Genomic DNA, 14125 nt, shown 5'->3' with positions numbered 1-14125 from the left:
AATAACAACAGAAATGTCCTCTCCCAGACAGGCGAATAATTTCCTCTCTGCTCCAGTCCAACACCATTTCCCTTAATCTTTTTAATGCTTGGGAAGTGGCTGCTTCCTCTGTCCTTAAAGCCACTTTTCTTCCCTGAAGGTTAATGTATTGAAAAAGAGATGGCCCATTGTTTCTGGTCCTCTGGGCAAACACCCTATTTTCTTAGTGTCATTTGTCAATCTATTCGAATGTTTTAGAGGGGAAAGGCATGATTGATAGTCACTGGTTGTTCTTGGTAGGTTAAGAATCCAGGTTGGCAAAGGAAGACAAAACCAAGCTGGCAACCACAGCCTTCTTTGCTGGATCATTCTTCCCTCTGGCATGGCTACTGATGACACACGAACCCATTTGTATGACCCAGGCTCCGTATGGGCTCTAGTCTTATTATCTATAGCTGCCCCTGTAAGCCAGGTTCCTGTTTTATTTTCATTCATTCTATTTCCCTGCAGAGTCTTCCTGCGACTATTCTTTCTTTTCCCACCAAGAGAAGACCTCCACCCCTAAGATTTTAGACTTCCTTGCAGACGCCTGACAGCTTCCTCCCTAAGGACAGAGGAACTTCCTCCCATGTACTTCCTCCCATGTACAGAGGCTATGACAGATGTGTGTCTTCAGGGACTTCAATGAAATATTATACTTTAGTATTTAGTTAGTGTCTGTGTTTGCCTATGTCATGAAAACTCTTTTCCTTTAAAAACTGTATTTAATATACCAAAGACTAACCTTTCTGTCCTACCCATCTAATCAGCCTTGCTTTTCCCATCTTTCTTCTGCCATGAGGATGTGCTGGGTGCTGCTGCCAACATTTGGATAGCAAAGAACCAGGCACCTCCAAATTTCATTCCCTCTGCCTGCATTCAGCCTCGCCAATGTGCCATTACAGCTGCCATCATTTTTGGTGAACTTACAATGAATAGCAATTTCTGGCAATATTTGGTAAGAATCATCACATGTCACAAAGATAATAAGAACACAAACTTTAGCAATTTTTTTTTGCCAGTTACAATACACCATTTTTACTTTCATTGAATTGCCTAGCTCCTTTCAACAAAAGGGTACGTGTCCTGTTGAGACTCATGAATTAGTTAATTACCTTTTGCTTTTTCTGCAGTAGGGATTGAATCTAGGACCTTGTGCGGGCTAAGCAAATGCTCTGTCACTGAGCTGTAGGCCCATTTCTCACCTTATTTTCCTTTTTATTTATTCTCCTCTCAAGTAATATATTCCAACCACAGCTTCCCCTCCCTCCATTCCTCCCAACACCATCCTTCCTCTTCTATCTCCCCCAGATCCACTCCTCTTCCATTTCTCTTCAGAAAAAAACAGGGCTCCAGTTAACACGACATAACAAGATGCAAATAAGACTAGGCTCAAACTCTGACATCAAGGCTGGACCAGGGAACCCCGTAAGAGGAGAGCATTTCTAGATTAAGCAAAAGCATCACAGATTACCTACCCACTCCCACCCTCTATTAGGAGTCTCACAGTCACCCCATGCTAAACAACTATGGCATGTAGGCAGGGGGCTTAACAAAGACCTATGCCATTCCACAATTGCCGCTTCAGTCTTTCTAAGACTCTAGGAGTTCTGCTTAGTTGATTATGTGGGCTGTGCTTTTCAGTGTCCTTGACTCCTTTGACTTTTACAATCCTTCCTCCTCCTCTTCCACAGGGTTCCCTGGGCTCTGCCCAATGTTTGACTGTGGGTCTCTGCATCAACTCCCATCAGCTGCTAGAGGAAACCACTCTGATGATCACTGGGCTAAGCACCAACCTGTGAGTATAGCAGAATATCCTTAGAAATCATTTCATTGGCTTTTTCTTCTTCCCTCCCTTCCTTCCTCCATTTCTTTTTTCTTTCTTTTTGTCAGTTGTGTTTTGTTCTACCTAACTTCAGCTTCTCTTGTTTTCAGCTCATCTCTGAATAAAATGTACATGCTTTACAATGCCTATGGCTCCTTTCCAGGTTTTGCATTCTCTATGCTGCTTTTAATCGTCTGCATTGGTGTGGTGGTGTTTTTATTTGTTTGTTTTTGAGACAAAGTCTTTCTATGTAGCTCAGCTGAATGCCTGACTCACTAGTAGACAAATTTGACTTTGAATGCGTTCACCATCCTGCCTATATGAGTACTTGAGTTATAGATATGCATTACCATGCGTGGCGAATTACTAATCTTGTGTCACTTTAAAACCACATTTGAGGGCTGAAGAGATAGTTCAGTGGGTAAGGACATGTACTATTTTTACAAAGGACCAAGGTTTAGCTCCTGGCAACCCTACAGGTCACCACAAGCAGCTGTTAGTAACCCCAGCTCAAGGAGGATTCGGTGCCTCTGATTGCCATTGCACCTATACTTGTATGTGTGCATGTGAACCTTCCTGCTTCTAAAAATGAACTCACATTTGAACCTGCCATTTGGAAAATCGTGATCATTTCTTTTAGAGTTTTTTTTTTAATTTTTTTTATTCTTTTTTTAATCTTTTTTTATTCTTTTTTTTAATTAAAATTTCCACCTGCTCCCCATTTCCCATTTCCCTCCCCTTCTCCCAAATATTGCCCCCTCCCCCCAGTCCCCTCCCCCTATCCCCACTCCTCTTCTCCTCCCCCATACCATTCCCCCTCCCTCTCGATACTGGAGAGCAGTCCAAATTCTCTGCCCTGCGGGAAGACGAAGGTCTTCTATCTTTGTCCAGGAAGGTGAGCGTCTAAACAGGCTAAGCACCCACAAAGCCAGTTCATGTATTAGGATCGAAACCTAGTGCCATTGTCCTTGGCTTCTCATCAGCCTTCATTGTCCGCCATGCTCAGAGAGTCCAGTTTCAACCCATGCTTATTCAGTCCCAGACCAGCTGGCCTTGGTGGGCTCACAATAAATCAGTTCCACTGTCACAGTGGGTGGGTGCATCCCTCGTGGTCCTGATTTCCTTGGTCATGTTCTCCCTCCTTCTGCTCCTCATTTGGACCTTAAGAGCTCAGACCGTTGCTCCAAATTGAGACTCTGTCTCTACCTCGTTCCATCGCCAGATGAAGGTTCTAAGGTGATATGTAAGATATCAGTATAGGATAGGGTCATTTCAGGTTCCCTCTCCTCAGTTGCCCAAGGTACCAGCTGGGGACTTCTCCCTGGACACCTGCGAACCCCTCTACAGTCAAGTTTCTTGCAAACCCTAAGATGGCTCCCTTAGTTAGGATATATACTTCGCTGCTCCCGTATCCTCCCTTCCTATATCCCAACCATCCCAATCCTCTGAGCTCCTCCCATCCTCCCCTTCTCATGTTTCTCATCCCATTTCCCCTTTGCCCCTTGCCACCTCACCCGCAAGTTCCCAGTTTTTGCCCTGCAATCTTGTCTACTTCCCCTCTCCAGGCGGATGACTATATGATTTTCTTTGGGTTCACTTTCTTATTTAGCTTCTCTAGGATCACAAATTATAAGCTCAATGTCCTTTATTTATGGCTAGAAACCGATTATGAGTGAGTACATCCCATGTTCCTCTTTTTGGGTCTGGGATACCTCACTCAGGATAGTGTTTTCTATTTCCATCCATTTGCACGCAAAATTCGAGAAGTCATTGTTTTTTACCGCTGAGTAGTACTCTAATATGTATAAGACAAAAAGGCAACCCACTGACTAGGAGAAGATCTTCACCAACCCTGCAACAGACAAAGGTCTGATCTCCAAAATATATAAAGAACTCAAGAAACTAGACTTTAAAATGCTAATGAACCCAATAAAAAAAATGGGGCACTGAACTGAACAGAGAATTCTCAACAGAAGAAATTCAAATGGCCAAAAGACACTTAAGGTCATGCTCAACCTCCTTAGCGATAAGGGAAATGCAAATTAAAACAACTTTGAGATACCATCTTACACCTGTCAGAATGGCTAAAATCAAAAACAGCAATGATAGCCTTTGCTGGAGAGGTTGTGGAGAAAGGGGCACACTCATTCATTGCTGGTGGGAATGCAAACTTGTGCAACCACTTTGGAAATCAGTGTGGCGATTTCTCAGGAAATCTGGGATCAACCTACCCCAAGATCCAGTAATACCACTATTGGGAATATACCCAAGAGATGCCCCATCAAATGACAAAAGTATCTGTTCAACTACGTTCATAGCAGCATTGTTTGTAATAGCCAAAACCTGGAAACAACCTAGATGCCCTTCAATGGAGGAATGGATGAAGAAAGTCTTTTAGAGTTTTGAAACAGGTTTTTCATACTTCCATTGAAAGTTCACTTGTGAAAAAAAATCCCTCAGATTAGACTCATGTAACAGATGAGAAAGAGGAATGGAGCTAAGAACAGGGAATAGAAAGTTTGCAGAACAAAGATGAAAATTAATCACTGGGGAAGGAGATGGGTGAGAGAAAGTGTTCTAAGGTTGACTCTTTATAATGGTCTCATGGCTCAGGGTTAATTTCCCCCAAATGGGAACCTTGTCATCTTAACCTTTAATCCTCTCCATAATCCTTCTTATAATGTTTATAATGTTTGACAAAGCACATGTTATATATGCAGTATTCAATGTATGTGTGTTTTTACATACATGTATGTATAAATTTATATTATACATATATATGTAGATGGGTAATGCTATATAATATTTATATGTATAATTTGTCTATAGAAACATGGGAATTATGCATTAGCACATATGCATTAGAGAACCCTCTGTATTGCTAGCTAAAACATAGCATTCTATTATATTTTTAACTGGAATATAGAGCTTTCCATGGAACAGAATTAGTTTCTGCAGACATTAATTTTCCATATCAATTCTTCTATGGGTCTCATTTCTAATCTGAATCCAGACAGATTCTTCTTTCTTGAAGTTCAGATAGCTAAGGGTATTTATTCTTTTCAATGTAATCTCTTCAAATCTCATAATCCAATGGAGAATGTCTGCCTGACATGTTGAGCGATAATTAATTCCTTTAATCATCATTTTCTCATGCAGCCTTCTCTTTCCCAGACATTTTCAATCAATCTGGGCCTGTTTCTTCCAGCATCTGCTCCAGCTTTCAGGATATCTCTTTGTTAGCTGATTTCCTTCTGTTTGTTATTATTCTCTTTTGTGATGCTGCTTCATCCTAATCTCCCACCCTCTGCCCATAGTCTTATTCCCAATGTTTATTCTCCAGTTCAAGCATGATCACACTTTTTTTTTGCTTCATGAATTTCTTCTCAACCCTTCTCTCATAATTTTAAATTTCTAAATATCTCATGTTTAATTAATGTAATGATGGTTCCACCTAACACTGAAGCAAAGACATACACTGTTCTATTTTGAATGTGTGCCCACGTATATTTTGAGAGAGATGTTTCCTCATGGATTCTGAAAGAAAAAGCTTTCCTCTAGTGTCTGAGGACTGACTGCCTACTCAGACAGTGTTGAGCCACAACTAATCTGAGGGCTAGGACTCCAGAAGGTTCCACAAATATAGACGTCTTTGATATCACCATAGATACTTGTAAAGTACAGGTGGTGTCCGGGGAGCTGTGTGTGAGACAATGCTCTCCTCCACGCCACATTCTCACAGCACATTAGTGTCCATTTCAAGGCTGGCCCCTCGAGAGGGCAGGGCTATTTAAACTCTTGCATCTGCGTGTGCTGGTCTCAGAACTTGCCATTAAACACAAAAGCAATAACAAAAAGCTTCTGTTGGTACTTCCCTCTGTTACTCATGCACAGCCACTTTGTTCTTCTTTCTTTGAACACATCTCATTTCCATAGCACATGAAATAAGGACGGACATCTTCATGAGCCAGACCTTCCAAAGGAGAACAATTTCCTCCAGGTCCAAACTTTTCATGAGAAGAGTAAATACATGCTTATCTTGTATGAGGTGCTAATCTCTATATATATTCATCGGGGAGGTTGAGTTCTTAAGAGAGATAGATTTATAAAACACTGGGACACCACTCTCTTTTAGTTTTCATCATTTCCCATCTCCATATCTTTCTTAATTCTGGCCCCCTTAATTTCTGGCTGTGAATACTAGAGTGTCTCATACCTGCTCAGCTTCCTTACTTCTTCCTCTCTTCCTTCCTGTTTTTTATTATTATTATTATTATTATTATTATTTAAGAAGAGGTCTCTCTGTGTTGCCTTGGCTATCCCAGATCTCATTATTTAGACCAGACTGGTCTAGATTTCACAGAGATCTTCCTGCCTCTGTCTCCCAAGTGCTGGGATTAAAGGTATGTGCTGCCACGACTGGATTCACTAAGATTTCTTGTATGTGCTTACTTACTATGTGTTTCATCTAGTCTTGAGGCTTGAAAAATCAAAATCCCAATGATGGCTTTCATGCTGCTATCCAAAGTTACAAACATGTATGTATGTATGTACACACACACACACATAACACACACATAATACCTGTGCATAGGACAGAGGGCATAGTAGGAATGCAGACTCTGAAATTATGATACCTGTATTTAAGTTTTGTCTTCTCTGCCCAACTTAAATGAGCATTTGTTTACTGTATCAATGTTTCATTTTTCGAATTTATGAAATGTATATAATAATAGACTCTATGCCAAGAGGCCATTATAATAATTAAACAAATGGATGTATACAAGCTACTTGGAATGAGGCCTAGAACATGGAAATTGCTAGGCAAGTCTCTGTCACCGATCTACACACCCAGCCCTGACCTAGCAATCACTATATTGATATTTACTGTTATTAGTTTTAGATATCTCAAGCATATCATAGTTGAAACCAAAATTTTATCTCTCGCCGGGTGGTGGTGGCGCACGCCTTTAATCCCAGCACTTGGGAGGCAGAGGCAGGTGGATCTCTGTGAGTTCGAGACCAGCCTGGTCTACAAGAGCTAGTTCCAGGACAGGCTCCAAAACCACAGAGAAACCCTGTTTCGAAAAACCAAAAAAAAAAAAAAAAAAAAAAAATTTATCTCTCATATTCTTCCCACTTCAAACTGCAGAGAAGACAGTAAAACTATTTTCCAAATAGTTTCTCATTCTTTAATATTTTTCATTCTTTCTTCTTAGCTTATTACTCTATTTCCTTGACTGAATCTATGGATCTTAACAACTTTTCCAAATCAAGTGAAATCAACTCTTATTATTCCTAGGTACCTCCATAAAAATTATTGGTGTCATAGTTTAACCTTTAAAATTGACCCAATTTTCTTTGATAACCCCTCTCTAATCTGTCAGCAGATAGAATTCGCACTGCTGAATTCAGTATTTTCACCAAAATTACCTTCAAGACATGTTTCCTGGGGCAGCCTAGGTGGATATCTGATTTCCTGCTGGCCACCCTTGCTTCTCTCCATTCTGCTTTCCACAGAGTATCCCAAATGTTTAGTATTGGCTTTCATAAGAGCAAGAGCAGTGTGTGGCATGAAGGAAGGACTCAAGAATGTGGAAGAATCCACTGATCTGTGAGTTTCTTGCCAAACCAGGTTCCTGGATCATCACCTTCTTATGTTTCATGTATCTGATGCACAGACAGGAAAATGGCAGGCACTCAAAATGTGTTTGTTCAATGAGTGGCTGAGTTACTGGGATCAGTACAAATAAAGCACATATTCCTCTCTTTTGCTCCTTTCATGGTAAGGGCACAATGGGATGTTAAAGGGATAAATCTCTCCAGAATTAGTAATGGATCATTTGTTAGTATGAAGATCTGAAGATCACAGAGGATGAAAAAGAGCTGGAGGCAGGGATTTGGTTGAAGAGGGAGTGCAGGAGCAGAGCTGCCTGGGACATGGTGTGCAGGAAATAAAGGCATGAGCTCCACATGGGGGAGGTGCCATCTCTCGGTGCAGGATAACAAGAGTCTGGGCTATCAAAGCAAAGGAAAAAATGACCTGGGAATTTAGCACAGTGAACAATGCTGAGTTCCCCATGTTCCATTCTTTCTTACCTCCGTTCTTACTTCTCTTTTTATTTCTTCTGTCCTGCTCATACTGAATGCTTACTATATTCCAAAAAGAGCAGACAGGTGAAGGTATAGACAAGATCCCTTAGAAAGTGAAACAGTAAAACTCTCTATCTCTGTCTCTGTCTCTGTCTCTTTCTCCATGTGTGTGTGTGTTTGTGCATTCACATATATGCCACATGCATGTAGGTTCCCATGGAGGTCAGAAGAGGGGAGTCAGAACCCCTGTGTTGACAGTGTGTTTTCTGTTCTGCCCAATTTCACAGCCATTCAGTCCCAAAGAAACACACAGAGGTCTACATCAATCACAAACTGGTTGGCCTATGAGCTCAGGCTTCTTACTAACTCTTACATTTTAAATTAGCCCATAATTCTTGTCTGTGACAGCCACGTGGCTTGGTACCTTTTATCAGCAAGGCATTCTCATCTTCCTTCCTCTGCAACTGGGTTATGACTGCAGACTGAGTCTTTCCTCTTCCCAGAATTCTCCTGTTCTCATTGCCTCTCCTCTACTTCCTGCCTGGTTACCCTGCCTATACTTTCTGTCTGGCTACTGGCCAATCAGTGTTTTATTAAAGCAATACAATTGATAAATCTTTACAGGGTACAAGATCATTGTCCCATAGCACCCCTGGAATTGGAGTTCCAGGCAGTTGTGAGCTGCCTGATGTGGTTGTTAGAAATCAAGGAGAACAACATTTTACCTGGCCCAGATTGAATTATAAGAGTGTGGACTGAAATAATGGCAGTGAAAATGGAGGGAAAGTGATTTTGAGACAAATTCAGGAAGAATTTATAGGATGGCCACTAATTGGATGTATACAAGCAAACGAGAGGAGAGGGTTTAGAATCCTCCTGAAGTGTGTGATTATAGTAGAGTTTGAGACCTTTTGCAGACACTGAGAACATCTAGGCCTAGAAGGGTCTCAGTGAGCTGAGCTTAGGTGTTGGCTGCAGGATGTATAGGCTTGAAGCCCAGTAGAGAATTCTGAGTTTTAAGGCAAACATCAGCTCACAACCTTGACAAGCTGGCACAGGAACGGGCTGATTAGAACTGAGAGTTTAGAACAGAACTTTGGATACCAAGATATTTATAGCGTGAATAAGAATGAAAAGCAGAAGAGTGAAGTCAGGGCAGAGTGAGATGCTGAAACTGAGGAGGAGGATATGATGATGTCAATAGTAAAAAAAATTACAGCCTGGATCAGTGATGTAATAAGAGAAGCGTATCTGTTTAACTTAAGGATAATAGGACCCTCATTAAACTTTTCAAAGGAAATCTACTCTGTTAAAACTGAGCTAGAATTTTACTTCTGGATCTCAGAGGCAGATTATTGACTTGCTTCAAATGGGTGAATGAGGCAGAAGAGGGAGATGCTATCTCTATTCCTTTGTTCCCTTTAAGGCTGCTTGAAATCTGGACCTCTGTAAGTGTACAATCAGTCTGTACCTTTCTTTCTTTTATCCACCTTTCTCTGCCTCCTATTCTGCTGACTAAATCATGGTAACTTGGAGAATAGAAGTTCTGGTCTTAATTCCCCACTGATAAGTGCTTTTTTCCCTTCACTGAAATCTATTCTTCTTTCAATAAGTTAATAATGACAGTCATCTCCACAATGCATTCAGGAGAGGAGTTAAAGCTGGGTTAGGATGCCCGATGATATAGTGCTATATCCAGAGCCATCAACTATGTCAAACTGACTTTCTATTTCTGTAAGCCTGATCCTTAGCTCAGAGCAGGCTGAATGTGTTATTCTGACTTTAATTCCTCTGATTGAAAGACTAGTCAGTGTTATGATGCTCTGAGTGCTTCAAGTGCCAGGACCAGGAAACAGGATCTTCCTTTCTTCCCTTGAGCAGGGGTACAGGAGGACATCACAGGGAGGAGCTAGGTGTTTACAGAAGCTGTTTACTGCTGTGTTCTTCCCTAGAGCAGGGGTACAGGCGAACATCACAGGGAGGAGTCAGGTGAATATTCTGTTTATTGCTGTGTTCTTCCATAGAGCAGGGGTACAGGTGAATATTAAGGGAGGAGCAAGATGAATTTTCTATTTATGGCCATGTTCAGACCTACACTCTTTAAATACGTTTGTGATTTATGGTTCTAGAAATATTTGACTGCAGTGGGGTAGGGTAGGTAAGGAAGGGTAAGATAATAGGCAAAGTGGTGAGGTAGCAGAATCTTTTCTTTTTATTTTGGGGACTGAGGATGCTGGAAGATACAAAATTCCAGGATGGTCCTGAGCTCTGGAGTCCAGATGTATGATCTGATGTTTCCTGAGGTTAAGATAGATTATAATTACAACCCATCTCACTGCCAGTGACTTCATCTAGGCAGGTAGTAAATGGCCTAAAACATTGACATTTTAGAATTTTTCTGGAGAATTACATTAGGCCTCCTGTAGTCTGTGGTTATTTTGCCAAGGAGAACTGAGACCAGTTGATCACTGTTGATCCCTGTGGATCCCTGTTGATCATTGGATTTATAAAGACTCAACAGAACTTCTGATGGTGCTCAAGATTCTGCAACAACAATTAAACATTGGACAGGCACTAATTAAACTTAATAGGTTATCAAAAATAAAAGTAAAAAAATGAATTTTAGAAAGGGGAATATTGGAAGAAATGAAGATGGTTGAAGGGGGAATAAGGGATGGGTATAATCATACCTCACTCTATACTTGTATGAAATAATTTCTCAAGAACAAAGAAATATGTTTTTAAAGGATGAATACAATCATTTAATAGAAGTTGCAGCTGACTAGACTGAAGCATGTAGCCAGTCTCAGTGAGCAGTATGTCGAGGCTAGGCTCAATGTGGCAAATGTGTGGATTGCTGCAGTGACTCTTCACTACATGACAGAATGACTATGCACCTCTCTGCTTTTATTAAGAACCCTGAGGCACTGGAGCTACAGGTATTTGCATATTCACACTCTCTAACTTAAATATAACTCTGGAAATTCTGTTTATAAGTTGCTTTATTATATGTCTTCTTATTTGAAGGCCATGACAAACTGGACAGAAGGTAATTATCACTGCTAATTTAGAAACAAGAGAAAACAAGGTTCAAAATGTTGGAGCACCATCACTGATGTCATGGACCTAGATAGAAGCAACAGTAGAATTAGGCTTGTTGTCTCCTCTATGTTGCCATGTTTGTTTCTGCCATGGTAATTACCTTGCAGTCGGCAACCAGTGACACTAGGAGGCACCTGTACCTAGGAGTTCGAGGATAGAGTTTGGAGGTGATAAAGAGTTGAATTCTTTTTTTTCTTTTTGATACAGGGTTTCTCTGCATAACAACTCTAGCTGTAACAACTTGCTTTGTAGACCAGGCTGACCTCAAGCTCACTGAGATCCTCCTTCCTCTACCTCCCAAGTGTTGGGATTACAGGTGTGCAATTCTTAATACTGACCTGGCTGAAGGTGAAGTGCAATAAAAAGCTTCAACATTCTTGGACAATTTGTGCTTGGCTGTAGGAAATGCTTCAGCCAGTAGCCTTTAAGTTACCCACCCACTTGGGCATGGCCACTTACACTATAAATGCTTATGTAAAGCATGTGCCTGATCTCTCTTCTGTCTGCTGGATTCAGTTGCTGTTTTCCCATTTGAGCAAAGAACTGTGATCTGTGAATATATCCCTAAAGAAATAATCCTTTATTGTACTCAATTCTGAGCATGTATGGGATTACTTTTTAGTGTCTATCTTCATCTGGCCCCCCACATGGATCCCAACTCCAAACCTACTGGGTGGACCGGTCCAGAAGGCCCAAATGGTCCATGGTCCAAAAGGTCTCCCATCTTTGCCCGCCTGGCCTGCTTTCACCTGCTAAGTGTTCTTTTTGTAAAACCCTCACCACATTGGAGCAAACTGTGTGATGACTTGGAAATTTCCCCCACCACTGCTGTATTACCTGCAGCTAAGCGACTTGCACAGCTTCTGGTTTGTGCTGTCTGCTTGTGAGTTCTGGACTCCTTGCTCTGTGTACAGAGTTGGTTTGATTGCTTTTGGTTTGTCAAGCAAAGCATATTTGTCAGTATTTGACCAGCACCAAGGCAGAAAGCCAAAGAAGCACAGGACTGTTCGTGCCACCACTGGTTGCTCCACAACTGGATGCAACTCTGCAACTGTGATACCTGCTGGACAATAAAGACTGTTACACCTAAAACAATTTAACAGATCTCATAACATAAGTAACTATTTGATTAATAAATAAATCAATAAACTTAAAAGCTATATAATATCAGACAACATTAGAATGCAAAATTTTAATAACCTCTCTGATGATACTATAGATTGTATTCTGCAAGACTTAATATGGTTATTGTGATACATTCATTTATTGGATATTGGGACTCAGTTTTTTTCTTCATATTATATTTCGAAGAAAATGGTTTGATAACAGAGCCAAGAATGAGGCACATTTTAGAAATGATACAGTCTTTACAGCTAGCTGATAGGATTAATACCATCGAAAATCAAAAGTTACCTGAAAAAAATTAATACTTTAATTAAAAAGGATAATATTAATTTGACAGACAAAATTCAATCCATGTTGAAGGGTACTGAGAAATTATCTGAAAGAATTCATACTGTTGAATTTGACAACCAAAATTTGTTAAAATGTTATGATAGGTTAGCAGACAGAGTATCTCTCCAGGAAGGCAATCTGCACACAATCCAAATAATGTTGGTGAGTTTACATTAGCTCAAATAGACTATTTTGGTGGGTGTACCCATCATGGTCTTGACCTCTTTGCTCATATTCTCATTCCTCCCACTCTTGAACTGGACTTTAAGAGCTCAGTCCAGTGCTCTGCTGCGGGTCTCTGTCTTTGTTTCCATCAGTTGCTGAATGAAGGTTCTAGGGTGAGATTTAAGATATTCACCAGTCTGACTACAGGGCAAGGCAAGTTCGGGTTCCCTCCCAACTATTGTTTAGGGTCTTAGCTGGGGTCTTCCTTGTGGATTCCTGGGAATTTCTCTAGAGCCAGGTTTCGTGCTAACCCCATAATGGCTCCCTCAATCAAAATATCTCTTTCCTTGCCCTCATCTCTATTTTTCCTCTATGGCCATCAGGAAAATGCAAATCAAAACAACTCTGAGATACCATCTTACACCTATCAGAATGGCTAAGATAAAAAACAACAATGATAGCTTATGCTGGAGAAAATGTGGAGTAAGGGGAATACTTATCCATCCATTCCTGGTGAAAATGCAAATTTGTACAATCACTTACAAAATCAGTATGGTAGTTTTTCAGAAAATTAGGAATCAACCTACCACAGGATCTAGCAATCCCACTCTTGGGCATATACCCAAAAGATGCTCATTATACTACAAAGACATTTGTTCAACTATGTTCATAGCAGCATTATTTGTAATAGCCAGAACCTGGAAATAACCTAGATGCCCCTCAACCGAAGAATGGATAAAGAAGAGGTGACACATTTATGTATTAGAGTACTACACAGTGGTAAAAACAAACAAACAAAACAAAACAATGGCATCTTGAATTTTGCATGCAAATGGATGGAATTAGAAAACACTGTTCTGAGTGAGGTAACCCAGACCCAAAAAGATGACTATGGTATGTACTCATTCATAAGTGGATACTAACTATAAACAAAGGATATTGAGCCTATAGTTCATGCTTCTGGAGAAACTAAGCAATAAGGTAAACACTAAGAAAAACATATATAGATCCACCTGGAAAGTCAAAACAGACAAGATTGCCTGACAAAATTGAGAGCATGGAGATGTGGGGAAAAGGGAGGGTGGAAGAGGAAGGGGAGGGGAGAAAAGGAGGTGTGAGAAGAACTTGAATGACACACACCTTTAATCCCAGTAGTCACTGTAGTCACAACCCACTTACTGGGAGAAGATCTTCAACAACCCAGAAACTGACAAAGGTCTTATCTCCAAAATATATAAAGAACTCAAGAAACTAGACCGTAAAAGGCTAATCAACCCAATTATAAAATGGGGCACTGAGATGAACAGAGAATTCACAACAGAAGAAGTTCAAATGGCCAAAAGACACTTAAGGTCATGCTCAACTTAGCCATCAGGGAAATGCAAATCAAGACAACTTTAAGATACCATCTTAAACCTGTCAGAATGGCTAAAATAAAAAACACCAATGATAGCCTTTGCTGGAGAG

Source organism: Chionomys nivalis, chromosome 3 (assembly GCF_950005125.1).
Source record: "Chionomys nivalis chromosome 3, mChiNiv1.1, whole genome shotgun sequence".
Lineage (NCBI taxonomy): Eukaryota > Metazoa > Chordata > Mammalia > Rodentia > Cricetidae > Chionomys > Chionomys nivalis.
This window is presented reverse-complemented; position numbering follows the sequence as displayed.